Below are 11844 nucleotides of genomic sequence, written 5' to 3' on the forward strand. Positions count from 1 at the left end.
ACACTATTGGTGGGAGTGTAAATTGCTACAGCCTTTATGGACAACAGGATGGCGGTTCCTCAAAAAATAAAAAATAGAACTACCTTATGATCAACAATCTCAGTACTGAATATATATCCAAATAAAATAAAATAAATGTGTCAAAAATATATCTGCACTCCCATGCTCATTGTAGTACTGTTCACAACTGTGGAGGACACCAACATTAATAAAGCAAATGTATTTCACAGGGTCTAACTTATAGCTTTGTGGGGCCACAGCCCTGTAGTTTTAGCAAAGCCAAACCCAGTAGTTTAAGGTACAGCCTAACTTTTTAGTATTGAACATAGTAATGCTAAGCTTGGTGAAAACAGAAAACTTTCCCAGGACTAAAGTCTCTGTTGTAGATAAAAAAAAATTGTAACAGCAAAAATGCTTGCTCTAAGGGCAGTCATCCTTGGTGCAGCTAAACCTAATGATGGGAAAGTATTTGAGCTAAAGGCTTCAAGGTTGATGGTTGGGGGATGTTTCACATCTTGCCTCTGGCTGTTTCTTTGAGTTTCTTAAGGAACTAAGTGTTGCCATGACAATTATCTCATTGTTCTTTTTGTAACCACCAGTGTTCTTTTTCTGTAACTTTCTTGCCTGGACAATAAAAACTGAGAGAAAACCTAATTTGGGGTTAATTTCCTAGGAATCCTTCTCTCTTGAAGGAATTGTTCCTGGGATTAACCCTTTTGAGCATCTCACTGCTCTGGAGAAATGGGCTTTGAGTAATCCCGGCTTTGAGTAATTCTTTGCTTCTCCATCACCCTGGGAGAGGTGACACACAATAGTTAAGAGATGGAAATCTTAAATATCCTTCAATGGATGAATGGATAAAGAAAAATTGTGATTGTGTTATATATACACAATGAAGTATTATTCAGCCAGAAAAAAGAAATTACTGCAACATGAATGAACTTGGAGACCATTATGTTACCTGAACCAAACTAGGCACAGACAGACAAATACCCCATGATCTCATTCATATGTGAAATCTAAAAAATGGGTTCTCACAGAAGGGGTTCTCTCTAAAGTAGTGGTTACCCGAGGCTGAAGATTGTAGTGGGGAATGAAGAGAGGTTGTTCCATGGGTACAAATTTACAGTGAGAAAGGAAGACTAAATTTTAGTGCTCTAGGGTGACTGTGGCTAATAATATTGTATGTATATTTCAGAATACCTAGAAAAGAGGATCTTGAACGTTATCACCACAATAAATGTTTCGGTGATAAATATGCTAACTACCCCGAGTGAATCATTATACAATGTATGCGTGTATTGAAACATCACAATGTACCCCATGAACATGTACAGTCTAAATAAAAAATAATAAAATTTTCTATGGAATCAAATTCTTAAAGAATGTGTTCCATTCATAAGGGACAGAGGGGAATTAAATATAGGGAAGTAAACATTTCCCCAGGATTAGTACCTCTTCAACACAGGGCACTCATAATCTTGGATAATTTAGCTGGGTTTATCTCTGTTTTCACTTTTAGACTCTGCAGGGAATATAGTCCTAAAAACATGGCATATACTCTCAAAATATCAAGTGGCTAAGTGGAGAACTAATTGAAGTTCTTCACCCACCGTGTAAAAGTTCTCTTCAGGGTCTGGGTGGATCCCAGTGCTTGTGAGCACAGGCCCAGAATCCTGATGCTCGCAGAACATGCCTGCCAGGTGAGTCCTAAAGGACTCCTGAGAGTCTGCCTTTACAGCCCAATGTTATTCAGCGAGTTTTCCTCACAGATGAGGACAATAAGGCACTGAAAGTCACCACCCACCCCTCCCAAAGGCTCACAATATTGGACATGCAAGAATACAATGCACACATCTTTTCAGGGCTGCTCTCATTATATTTAAGTTTACTTATATGGCCAAATGATGAGTCACAAAAGGATTGATCCCTATTATTTTTCAAAGTCTTCCTGAGCCAGGACTTACTTATACAGATAACCTTTCATGAAATAATTGGTAACAAGGCATTAAAATTTGATAATTGTCAATAACATTTGAACATAAATTCACATGGAATAGAGAGTTGAGTTCACATTTATTTCTTCAACCATGAGCAGCTGAGCTCTTAGGACTCAGCTCCTCTTGGGCTTCAGGAGTCACCTGAGTGCTGTGCTCTGAGAAGGAACATGAGTCATTCCTGTCACCCAGGCACCAAATCAATGAGAAATGCCCCTGCTCAGCCCACAGACCATCTCCTCCTCATGTCCGCACCCCCAGGCCAGGTCCTCGGAGTATTTTCTGAATATGGCCCCTGCTTCAGGACCCCAGGGAGGGACAGTGGCGTCTTAGGTTCTGGATGCCCAGCTTCACACTCTCTCCCACAATGGCCCTCTGAGTCCCTCTCACAAGGGACAGCAAGGTGGTCTAACACCACCTGAACACAGAGCCAAAGGAATGGGGGGACATTTGTTAGACCCTGATACCCTGTTCTGCTGCTGTCTCAAGGCCCTCCCAGAAGAGCCCAAACTTCTAGAGATACAGAGCAGAGGCCATGAGGTAATATGCCCAGCACCCACCAGAGTAGACTGAGGACCACACAAGGGCAGTCCCCAAACAGGCAGAAGAGACTTCAATAGTCCCTCGGTACCTTATTTCTTACCAGCTGTCTTTCCCCCATCAAGAACCCCTTCATACAAAATTAGTAAGAAGAGGAAAGTTGGTAAGAAGAATCAATGGAATGAAAAAATAAATAAATAGGACAATAATACATCGCTTTCTTGACACATGTGGAAGGAAACCCTAAGGGAGTTCGTTTGTTTCTGTAACTGACACCCATGAGAATGGTGTTACAAAGTACAGTATGCACCAGCCAGGGGCTGTGATCTGTCTCTGCAGATTTCAGCAAGAGCATAGGTGGGGTCATCTGGGATCACAGACAGGGTCTTAGGAAAAAAAACAGGTACAACAGGTATGCACACACATGCACACCAAACATACACGTGCCCATACATTTGTACTATCTTATTCTGCTCCTAGATCAGCAGCCCCCCACCAGCCAGATGAGCCACTGCATTCACTCTGACTCTACCATGCTCCCCTCACTGTCCAGTCCCTTGCCCTATGGTCAGCAGCATCCGTTGTGACCTGCCTCCGCACAGGTTCAGGATGTGAGGCTGCCACATGCCAGGAGTAGGAATAGAGAGGAAGAGGAGGAGGAGAAAAAGAGGGAAGGAAGTCCCTCTGGAACCCAAACAGTCCAAGCACAGAGGTGACTGTAGATCGCCGCAGGGACGCTTTGCACAGACTGTCATTAACTGTCCCATACTCTGCTGGCACCCTAGTCTTTTACTCCCCTCCCAGTCCTCTCTGGGCCTTTTCCAGGCAAAGATTGACTCTCAGTAATCATTTGATGGCCTTGACCCTGGTGTCTAGCTGAGAGTGGGAAGCTGTGGAACTGTGACCTCTAATGAGGTATGTGGGAACCTGGGCTCTGTGTGGCCATTGGGTTGCTGACACCGTGGCAAGGGGGAGGCTGGGAGAGGCTGGTCTGCGGCCTGGGCTGCACCACCCCATTCTATCTCTGCCCCAGAGTGTCCTGTGCTTCCTACAGAGCTCTGAGAGCAACAAAAACAGATACATTGTAACCAATAAAATTTTATTTGTAGTAACCAACAAGGAAGAGTGGGCTCCAGTCCAGAGGGCTTCTGTTGTCCCAGGAGGAAGTCCTTCCTAAGTAACACTGAAGCCTAACTTGGGGTTCTGGTCCCCACCTTGTGCAGCCTTCTAGCTCCATGTTGGGCTGCATTTCCTGAGATTTTGGGTATTTGTATTGCAGCTGCCCAGGAAGGCAAACCTAGGGACTGGGACCCCTGGGCACAGGCCTGCAGAGTTTCCTGGAGAATGAGCTCTTGAATTTTGGAAGCAGGGGCCCAGTGCCCTGGGCTTGGCTTCAGACCTCTGCCTTATCGGTGCCCAGATGGCCACTCAGGGCCCCAAAGCCTGGCCTTCCCAGTCTCCTTGTGGGATGGAGGCTGGTGGTTGAAACGCCTCCTCCTGCTGTGCTCTCTCCGAGGGAGGCAGTTGTTCCTTCAGTACCCTGTAGACACTGACTCAGCCTTGCAGGGCATATGCAGGCCCCAGGTGGGCACACGGTACTCTGCCAGGGTTTGCCCTGCCTTGGCAAAATTTCCAGCAATGGCCAGGGCTGCAGGGGGCTGGGTCCCCTTGGTCATCATCCTGGCTGATGGGGGGCCTATGGTACTTCTTGTGCCCCTCCCCTCTTTGGTCTCTGGTTGTGGCCCAGCTGGGTCCTTCTGGGATTGATACTTGTGTCCGTCCCTCAGATCAACCGGCATGAGCATGCAGGGCACACTGCTGGCTGGCTGGGGCTGGTAGGACACCATGCTCTCCCTCCTCTCCAGTGGTCCGCAAATATCCAGCCTCCCCAGTGACATTGATGTTTGCCATGCCACAGCTACTGTCGGAATCCTGCCAATATCGCCAGTTGTGGAGCCAAGGCTAAGCTCTGGAATCCTGCTCACAGCACCAATTGTCTAGCTCTTAATCCTGTTCGTGATGCCAATTGTCTAGCTACATGACCACGCCAGTTGTCAGGCTCTTTTACCCGCTGGTAATCCTGTAACGACTGAGCTGATTGTTGAGCTAGGTCTGGATCTGGAGCTCCCAGACCCCTCAAGCCCATTCGCAGACTGGGTCACAAACCCTTCATATGCCAGGCTGGGTCACCAGACCCCACACACACCAGGCTGGGTCACCAGACCCCTTCACACAGGTCTATGAGGTAGGTAACTGGCCAAAAGGTCCTGGGAGCCATAGGTTGGAAAGCATGGCTGCGCAGGGTGGACGTCCAAGACACCTGCCCACCTGCTTCACTAAAACTCCTCTCTCCCTCCCTCTCTCTCTTTCTCTCTTAAGAACACGAGAATAGTAACAAAACTAAAAAGATACATTGGCGCACATGCGCACTAACTCCACACACACACACAATTTGCTTACAAAGGATGTGCTAAAACCACACCCAACTGGACCCAAGGTGAGGGCCCTGACCAAACTATTCTATTTTCCCAACAATGTTTGGTTGAGAAGCCATCTGGGTCTGCAGGGCAGCTTGCCAAGTGACTTGGGCCTTGCTTGTGAGCCTTCAGTGGTCCAGGCAGGACCTGATAACGGGGCTTCCATGGGGTTGCAGGACTGGGCCTGTTCTGTGGTCCTGTGGGTGGCCATGGCTAATATGGATGGGACAGGGACCCAGCACTCACTCCTGCTGAAAGCTGTCCAGGGGGAACCACAGACCCCCAAAGTCCAAGTCCGTGTGGAGGTTAGGAAGTGAGCTCCATTGAAGGAGGGTCCTTACTATTGGTGGCCTGTCTGGACCAGGGTCAGGCTGGCCAGACTCTGATTTCCCCAGGCCTGCAGTGAGAGACCCACAGCCCTGGGCTCTGCACAGATCCTCCTGCTGCTGGACCTTGGCCTCCTGAATCTGCTGGACTTGTGCTGGTGGTCCAGAGAAGGCCAGCCCATTATTCTTGGGGAGGGTCTCCATGCTAAGGGAGGCCAGCCAAGGCCTGGGTAATGGGGACACCAGCTCCAGACCCAGGGATTTCCTCAAAAACTCCTCAGGTGTTGCTGCAAGGAAAGAAGATGTGCTCAGCTTCCATACAGAGCCCATGGCCTCGGGTCCCTGGAGTGCTCCTGGTTGCTGTGTGGCCTCCCTGATCTGACACTGAGGACACTCCTGCAGGCTGCTGATCCAAAAGCAAAGGGTGTGGTCATCCTGAGGCTTGGAAACTGCAGGGCAACTTAGGCTGCTCCTGGGATGTCCCCACAGTGTTTGGACCAGACTGGCTCAGGTTTTCTGCATCAAGCCCTCACCCCATAGCTACTTGGCCTGGGTCTCAGTCTTGGTTCAGAATTCAAGCAGGTGACACCCTAACTATTACCTGACCCACTTTTCGCCTCTCCCGAATAGTGAGTGAGATGCCCCCAGGCACTTGGCCCCCTCTGCCCCTAGGGCTGTCCACTCCATGCCAAGACTGGACCATTCCCACACTCAGCCAAACTCTAGGTGCTGCCTCCGGCCTAGAGGTCCCACCTGTGCCTTCGCCCCAAATCCTTTTTAGCTTTGGGACTCAGGTTTTTTTTCACTGTCTGGCTTGGAGCCTGCTGTCCTGGCATCCTTGCGTGGGAGTTCGGGAGGGATGCCCTACTGCCCTCTGGGGGCTGTTGCTGCTCTCAGGTGGGGTCTTCTACTTGAACGGATAGGTCTGAAGGCTCCTGCAGCTGTCAGGGGGTCTTTGAGGGCAAGAATGGAGGGCATGGAGGAGGAGCTGGTGGCAGATGGTGACATCTCCCGCCTCATCTCTGAGGCATCTGAGGCCAGCACCTGTCCTGAGGCCCATCTGGCCTTGCTTTCAGAAGCTTTCAGAAGCTTCTTAGAGCAGAGGAGGGGAAGAGAGTAGAAAGACCAGACAGCAGACCTGGTGATTCCCAGGCCCTCCTCACTATGTACTGCCGCAGATGGTGAATTACCAGGGGACCTAGCACTGGACCCACCTGAGGGAGCAGGTCACACTTAGCTCGATGTAGTTCTGCCATGGAGGCCTGAAGTTGCCTCAACACCTCGTTGTCTTCGACAGCCCAGTCCACAGAGAGATGGTCATGTACGAACTCCAGGATGTCTTCCTGGGACAGCTTCTGGAGGTGTTCTAAACATGGGGGTGGGAGTCAGGCCAGAAAAGGTCCTCCCCAGATGATTCAGTGCCTGGACCCTGCTCCCTTTCAGGGCACTTCCTTCTGGGTGGCTGAGGGGTCCTGCCTTGGCCATACCTGGGTTCCAGCTGTGCACAGGCTAGGGCCAGAAGAAGACAAGGCCAGGGATAGAAGGCAGAAACACCTCTCCTGTAGAGTGTGTTTCTGTCTCTTTATAACACATACTATACTGTACTGTTATCATATGCTTTACTTCCCTTGAAATAAAAGACTCTATTTTATTTGTCTTGTTTATGCCAGGCACATGGGTATGCTCTCAATGATTTTTTTTTCAGTGATTTATCTTTGAATGAATGGAAACAGTATTTGAAACAACCATCTTCACCTCCATTATTGTGTTGTACAGTGTAAGGAAGATACTCTGATGAGGAAGAAACAATACTGGACTAATCCTTTCATTCCTTAGACAGTGAAACCATTTTCCATGCACTGGGAATGTTATGTTGTAGAGAAGGGTGACACCAGAGAACAAAAGTAATGATAAGGCAGTTGGAGGAGTGTGATGACAAATGTCTGACACAAGCATCCAGAATATTTTGAAACAAACCTTAAAGCAAAGTACCAAGAATGGCAATGCTCAACAGCTGGGAAACACTAGTAGCAGACCTTTAGCAGAAACTAATCTAAGAATGAAGTCAAAATGTTTTGCCAGCCAATTAGATTGAATAACAGTGAAATTTAACTGCAAAAAGAGATGTTCATGCAACTAATTCATTCATTATATATTTATGCACAGGACACAGTGCCAGGCACTTGGGGTATAGTCAAGATGAGTCCACAGAAATGGTTCATATAAACCCCAAGATGTACATAAAATCATTGACAATGCTGTCCAAATACCCTACCAGAGGTTGCAAACTGATGGCCTGCTGGGTGAATTCAGGCATGTATTTCAACATAAGCCTTTTTCTTTTGGCAGACTTGTTCCAACCTTAAAAATCAGAATATTTCATATATAATTCTGGGTTCTCTTGAAAAAAAAAAATTGAGAAGTTGGCAACACTGGGCTCAATTTCTCCAAGAAATCAATCAGCTGAAACTGAGTTGTAGCTGTGTTACTTCATTTAATGCTCACAATAACCCTATGGGAGATACATTCTAGAAGACACCATTGTCCTTAGTGCTGGGAAACTACTAACAGGTAAGGTAATTAGAAGGTGGAAAATGGCAAGAGAGAGAGAGAGAAGAAGCCAGAGAAGAATAAGAAACGCCACATGGAAGCGTTTTTGTAGTTTGTTTAAAAGCCAAAGTAATAGAGTTTTTCAAGAAGAAGCTTATCTGTTAAGAGAGAGGTAGGGGAAAGATGTTAATCTTCACTTAGAGAACAAAGCCAAGGGAAAGCGTGTTTTTTAGAAGGCGAAAGTCATCAATAATGTCAAATAAGACTAAAAAATATCTGTTGAATTTATCAACCAGAGGGTCATTGGTGACCTTATTTAGAATGGCTTGAGTGAAGTGAGTGGGCTAGGGATTGAGAAGTGAGGAGGATATGGATATAATGAATGAGCATAACTCTCTGGAAGTATGGTTGTGACAGGAGAGAGAGCAGTAGCTGGAGGGGATAGGTGTTTAAAGGGAACTGATATGGGTCTAACTACTTTTAAATACTAAAGGGAAAGCATCAGAAGTGACGGAGAATCTGAAGACACTGGACCAATGGGATGGAAATGGGATCTCTAGAGCAAAGATAGAGGAGTTGCCTAGATCTGAACAGGAGCATGGCTTCCATTACCATAGAATGTGTGCTAAGGCAGAAAGCTCTTCTGATGTGTTCTCTTTTCTCTATAAAGTAGGAGGCACTGAACACAGTCTAAACAGACATTGAAAAATGAGAATGAGCACAAGTCTGTTGGCTCAGTCAAGGTACGTAGCCATGAATTTGTAATGGACTGCCTGCACAGGGTATTGTTTCTCTTCAAGGATTCCAAAAAGTAGACTACTGGATTCATTGAGGAATAAAGTTTGCCAGCTGGGTGTGATGAAGAACAGTAGGGCAAGAGAGATGAGAATACTGGTAAGGGAGTAGTTGATGTGGAAGACCATGGAGTGGCTTCTTCCTCACTCACTTCTTGAAAATTACTGACATGTCTTTCTCCTGGTTTCCTTCTCAAAGATCTTTGTGGTTTTTTTTTTCTTTTCCCCTACCCCTAAAATACTCAAGGATTCACTTTGTGCTCTTGGAATTTTCTGTGATCTTGCCCACATTTCTGGCATGTAATACTAATTAGGTCCCTATTAATTAGTTCCCTGTCTACATCCCAAACCTCACTATTGAACACCCAAATGGACTCACTTATAAACCCCATGAACACCTCAAACTCAATAGGTCTAAGACTGAATTAATTAATTCCTCATCTCTCACCCTCACTAGTTCTTTGTAACTTCTACCATCATCTTCCTCAGTAGCTCAAGCTGAAAACCTGGTAAAAATCCTGGATTTCTCCCTCTCTTCAAACCCAGTCGACAGCCTCCCACCCCATCCCAGCCCAGTCACTCTCCTTCACAGAGGCACACAGTTGATCACCAACTCCTCTTCACTCTTACCTTGTACACCCCAAATCTTTCCCTTCATCTTTATTTTCAGCCACACCCACAGAAAGTTTCTAAACTAGATTTCCCCTAAAGAGTTTTATTCCCCCTTCATACGTTGCTGGTGGGAATGGAAAATGGTGCCTTTTGGTAGTTCCTCAAAGAGTTAAGCATAGAATTACCACATGACCCAGCAATTTCACTCCTAGTTATATACCCCAAAGAACTGAAAGCAGGGACTCAAACAGATACTCGTATGCCAGCGTTCATTGCATTCACAGGAGCCAGAAGGTGGCAACAACCCAAGTCTCCAATAACAGATGAATGGGTAAATAAAATGTGGTATATCCATATAATGGAATATTATTCAGTCATAAGTAGGAATCAAGTTTTGATACATGCTACACCATGGATGACCCTTGAACACATATGACAGGTGAAATAAGACAGATACAAAAGGACAAATACTGTATGATTCCCCTTATATAAAATAACTAGAATAGGCAAGAAAGTAGATTAGAGGTTACCAGGAACTGAGAGAGGCAGGAATAGTTTACTGCTCAAGGGCCACAAAGATTCTGTCTGAGGTGATGGAAGTGTTTTAGAGGTGGATGGTGGTGATGGCTGCACAACATTGTGAATGTAATTAAGGCCAATGGATTGGACGCTCACAAATGGTAAATGGCGACAATGACTGCAAAAGGTCTTCTTGTCTCCAGCCTCACCCTCCTCTAAGCAATAACATAAATTTCATCTTTCTCAAACACCAATCTCATCATGTTTCTGTACTCCTTGAAACCTTCAATGACTCTCCATTTCTTTCAGTACTAAATCCAAACTCGCAAAGGTCCTCCCAGATCTTCCTGCCTGCGTCTCAGGCATGAATTCTTGCTTCTCCCTGACCTGCTCTCAAGTTTCTGCCCTGTCCCTCAGTAACCAAATATTACTTTCCTGGAACTCCAAAGTAGCTTTCCATCTCATAATATAAGAGGATATTTGGAAATGAAATTTTTATTTAAATCCCAAGAAACTAAGCATTAGGCCAGGCAATGTCAAGATTGAGAAGTTCTCATCTGGAATTTATTCACAATAGTGAGGTAAAAATGTATCTAGTGCAATGTGCTGAATGTTAAAATTATTTAAGAAGTATGGCGGGGGGTACAGTGGGAGTCTCCTAACTGCTCAGAAGAGTTGGACAAAGCTTCATAGAGAAGACAGTAAGAATTGGATCTTGTATCATGTAAGAGTTTGCCAGGAGAGGAAGGGGGGCATTCACTGACTGCAAGGTGGCAAGAAATTGGAATAAGTGGGTAGGGAAAGAATAGAAAGTGGGTGCAGGAGGGAAATGAGGTTGGGAGACGATGATAGGTTAGGGTTGGATTGTAACCACCTTTGCATGCTATGGTAATTGTGAAATTTGTTTTTACAGACTCTGGGGCAATTAAAGGTATTTTGTTTTTGTTTTTGTTTGGTGGCTGGCCAGTAAGGAAATTCAAACCCTTAACTTTGGTGTTACCAGCACTACACTCTCCCTAGTGAGCTAACCAGCCAGCCCTGACGTTTTTAAACTAGAGATTTGATCTGTTTATATATTGGCATTTAAGACTAGAAAATTTGGAGAGCGTTGTTCATGGATTGGAGTGGGGAGTGAACTGGGGAGGTGTGATAGGGACTGTTTGTGGCAAAAAGAAGAGCCTTAGAGTGAAGAAGAAATAGCCTAGTTTAAGTAAGATGGGTTGGGAGTAAATGAAAAATAACGATCATTGAGTTTCTAGGCTGCTGCAGGAATTGTTGAGGGTGCTTTATATAATAATACATTTGCAACTGAATTTACTTCCCACTGAAAAGGAAAAACTGAATGAAGAGAAAAAAATTTATACCTGTTTGTGGAAAAAAACAAAAACAAAAGACTTAGTTTTGAAACCATCTTTAGAGAATAGAAACTTGATTCTGGTGCATATTTGTATGAAAATGAAAGCTGAATAAATCTTACTGAATGAGTCTTTAAGACTTTTTTTTACAACAGAGTTTAGCTATTTCTAAAACTTCCATTTCTGTTATCTTCTCTCATATCTCATTCTTTTCAAGAGCATTTGTGTTCTAAAAATCTGGATGAGTCTGCACCTTCCTCATGCTTGGAATATTGAGTGAGACCAGAAGCAAATTGTTAGGGAGACAGTTTTCTCAACCCAGTCTTGTTAGTTTAGTACTCATGGATAGGTGCTGCACTACTCACTTCCCAGATAATTTGGAACGGTTGCTAGCCCACTGTGGTCCAAGGTACACCTGCTTACTGCAGGCACCAAGATTATCCTCACTTAATGATGATGCCTTGTTTTATATTGCACTTTATAACTTACTCAGTATTGTCATTTATCATTTTTCATTTTTGTTTTTGTTTTTGTTTGTTTTTTACCCTGGTCGGTACTGGGTTGAGCCCCGGTCCTTGGTGTTATCGGCACCACACTCTAACAAACTGAGCTAAATGGCCAGCAAATTGTACAGTTTTTTGATTGCCTGCTATGTGCCAGGCCCTGAGGTTTGG

The sequence above is a fragment of the Cynocephalus volans genome, chromosome 4 (genome assembly GCF_027409185.1).
Source record: "Cynocephalus volans isolate mCynVol1 chromosome 4, mCynVol1.pri, whole genome shotgun sequence".
Lineage (NCBI taxonomy): Eukaryota > Metazoa > Chordata > Mammalia > Dermoptera > Cynocephalidae > Cynocephalus > Cynocephalus volans.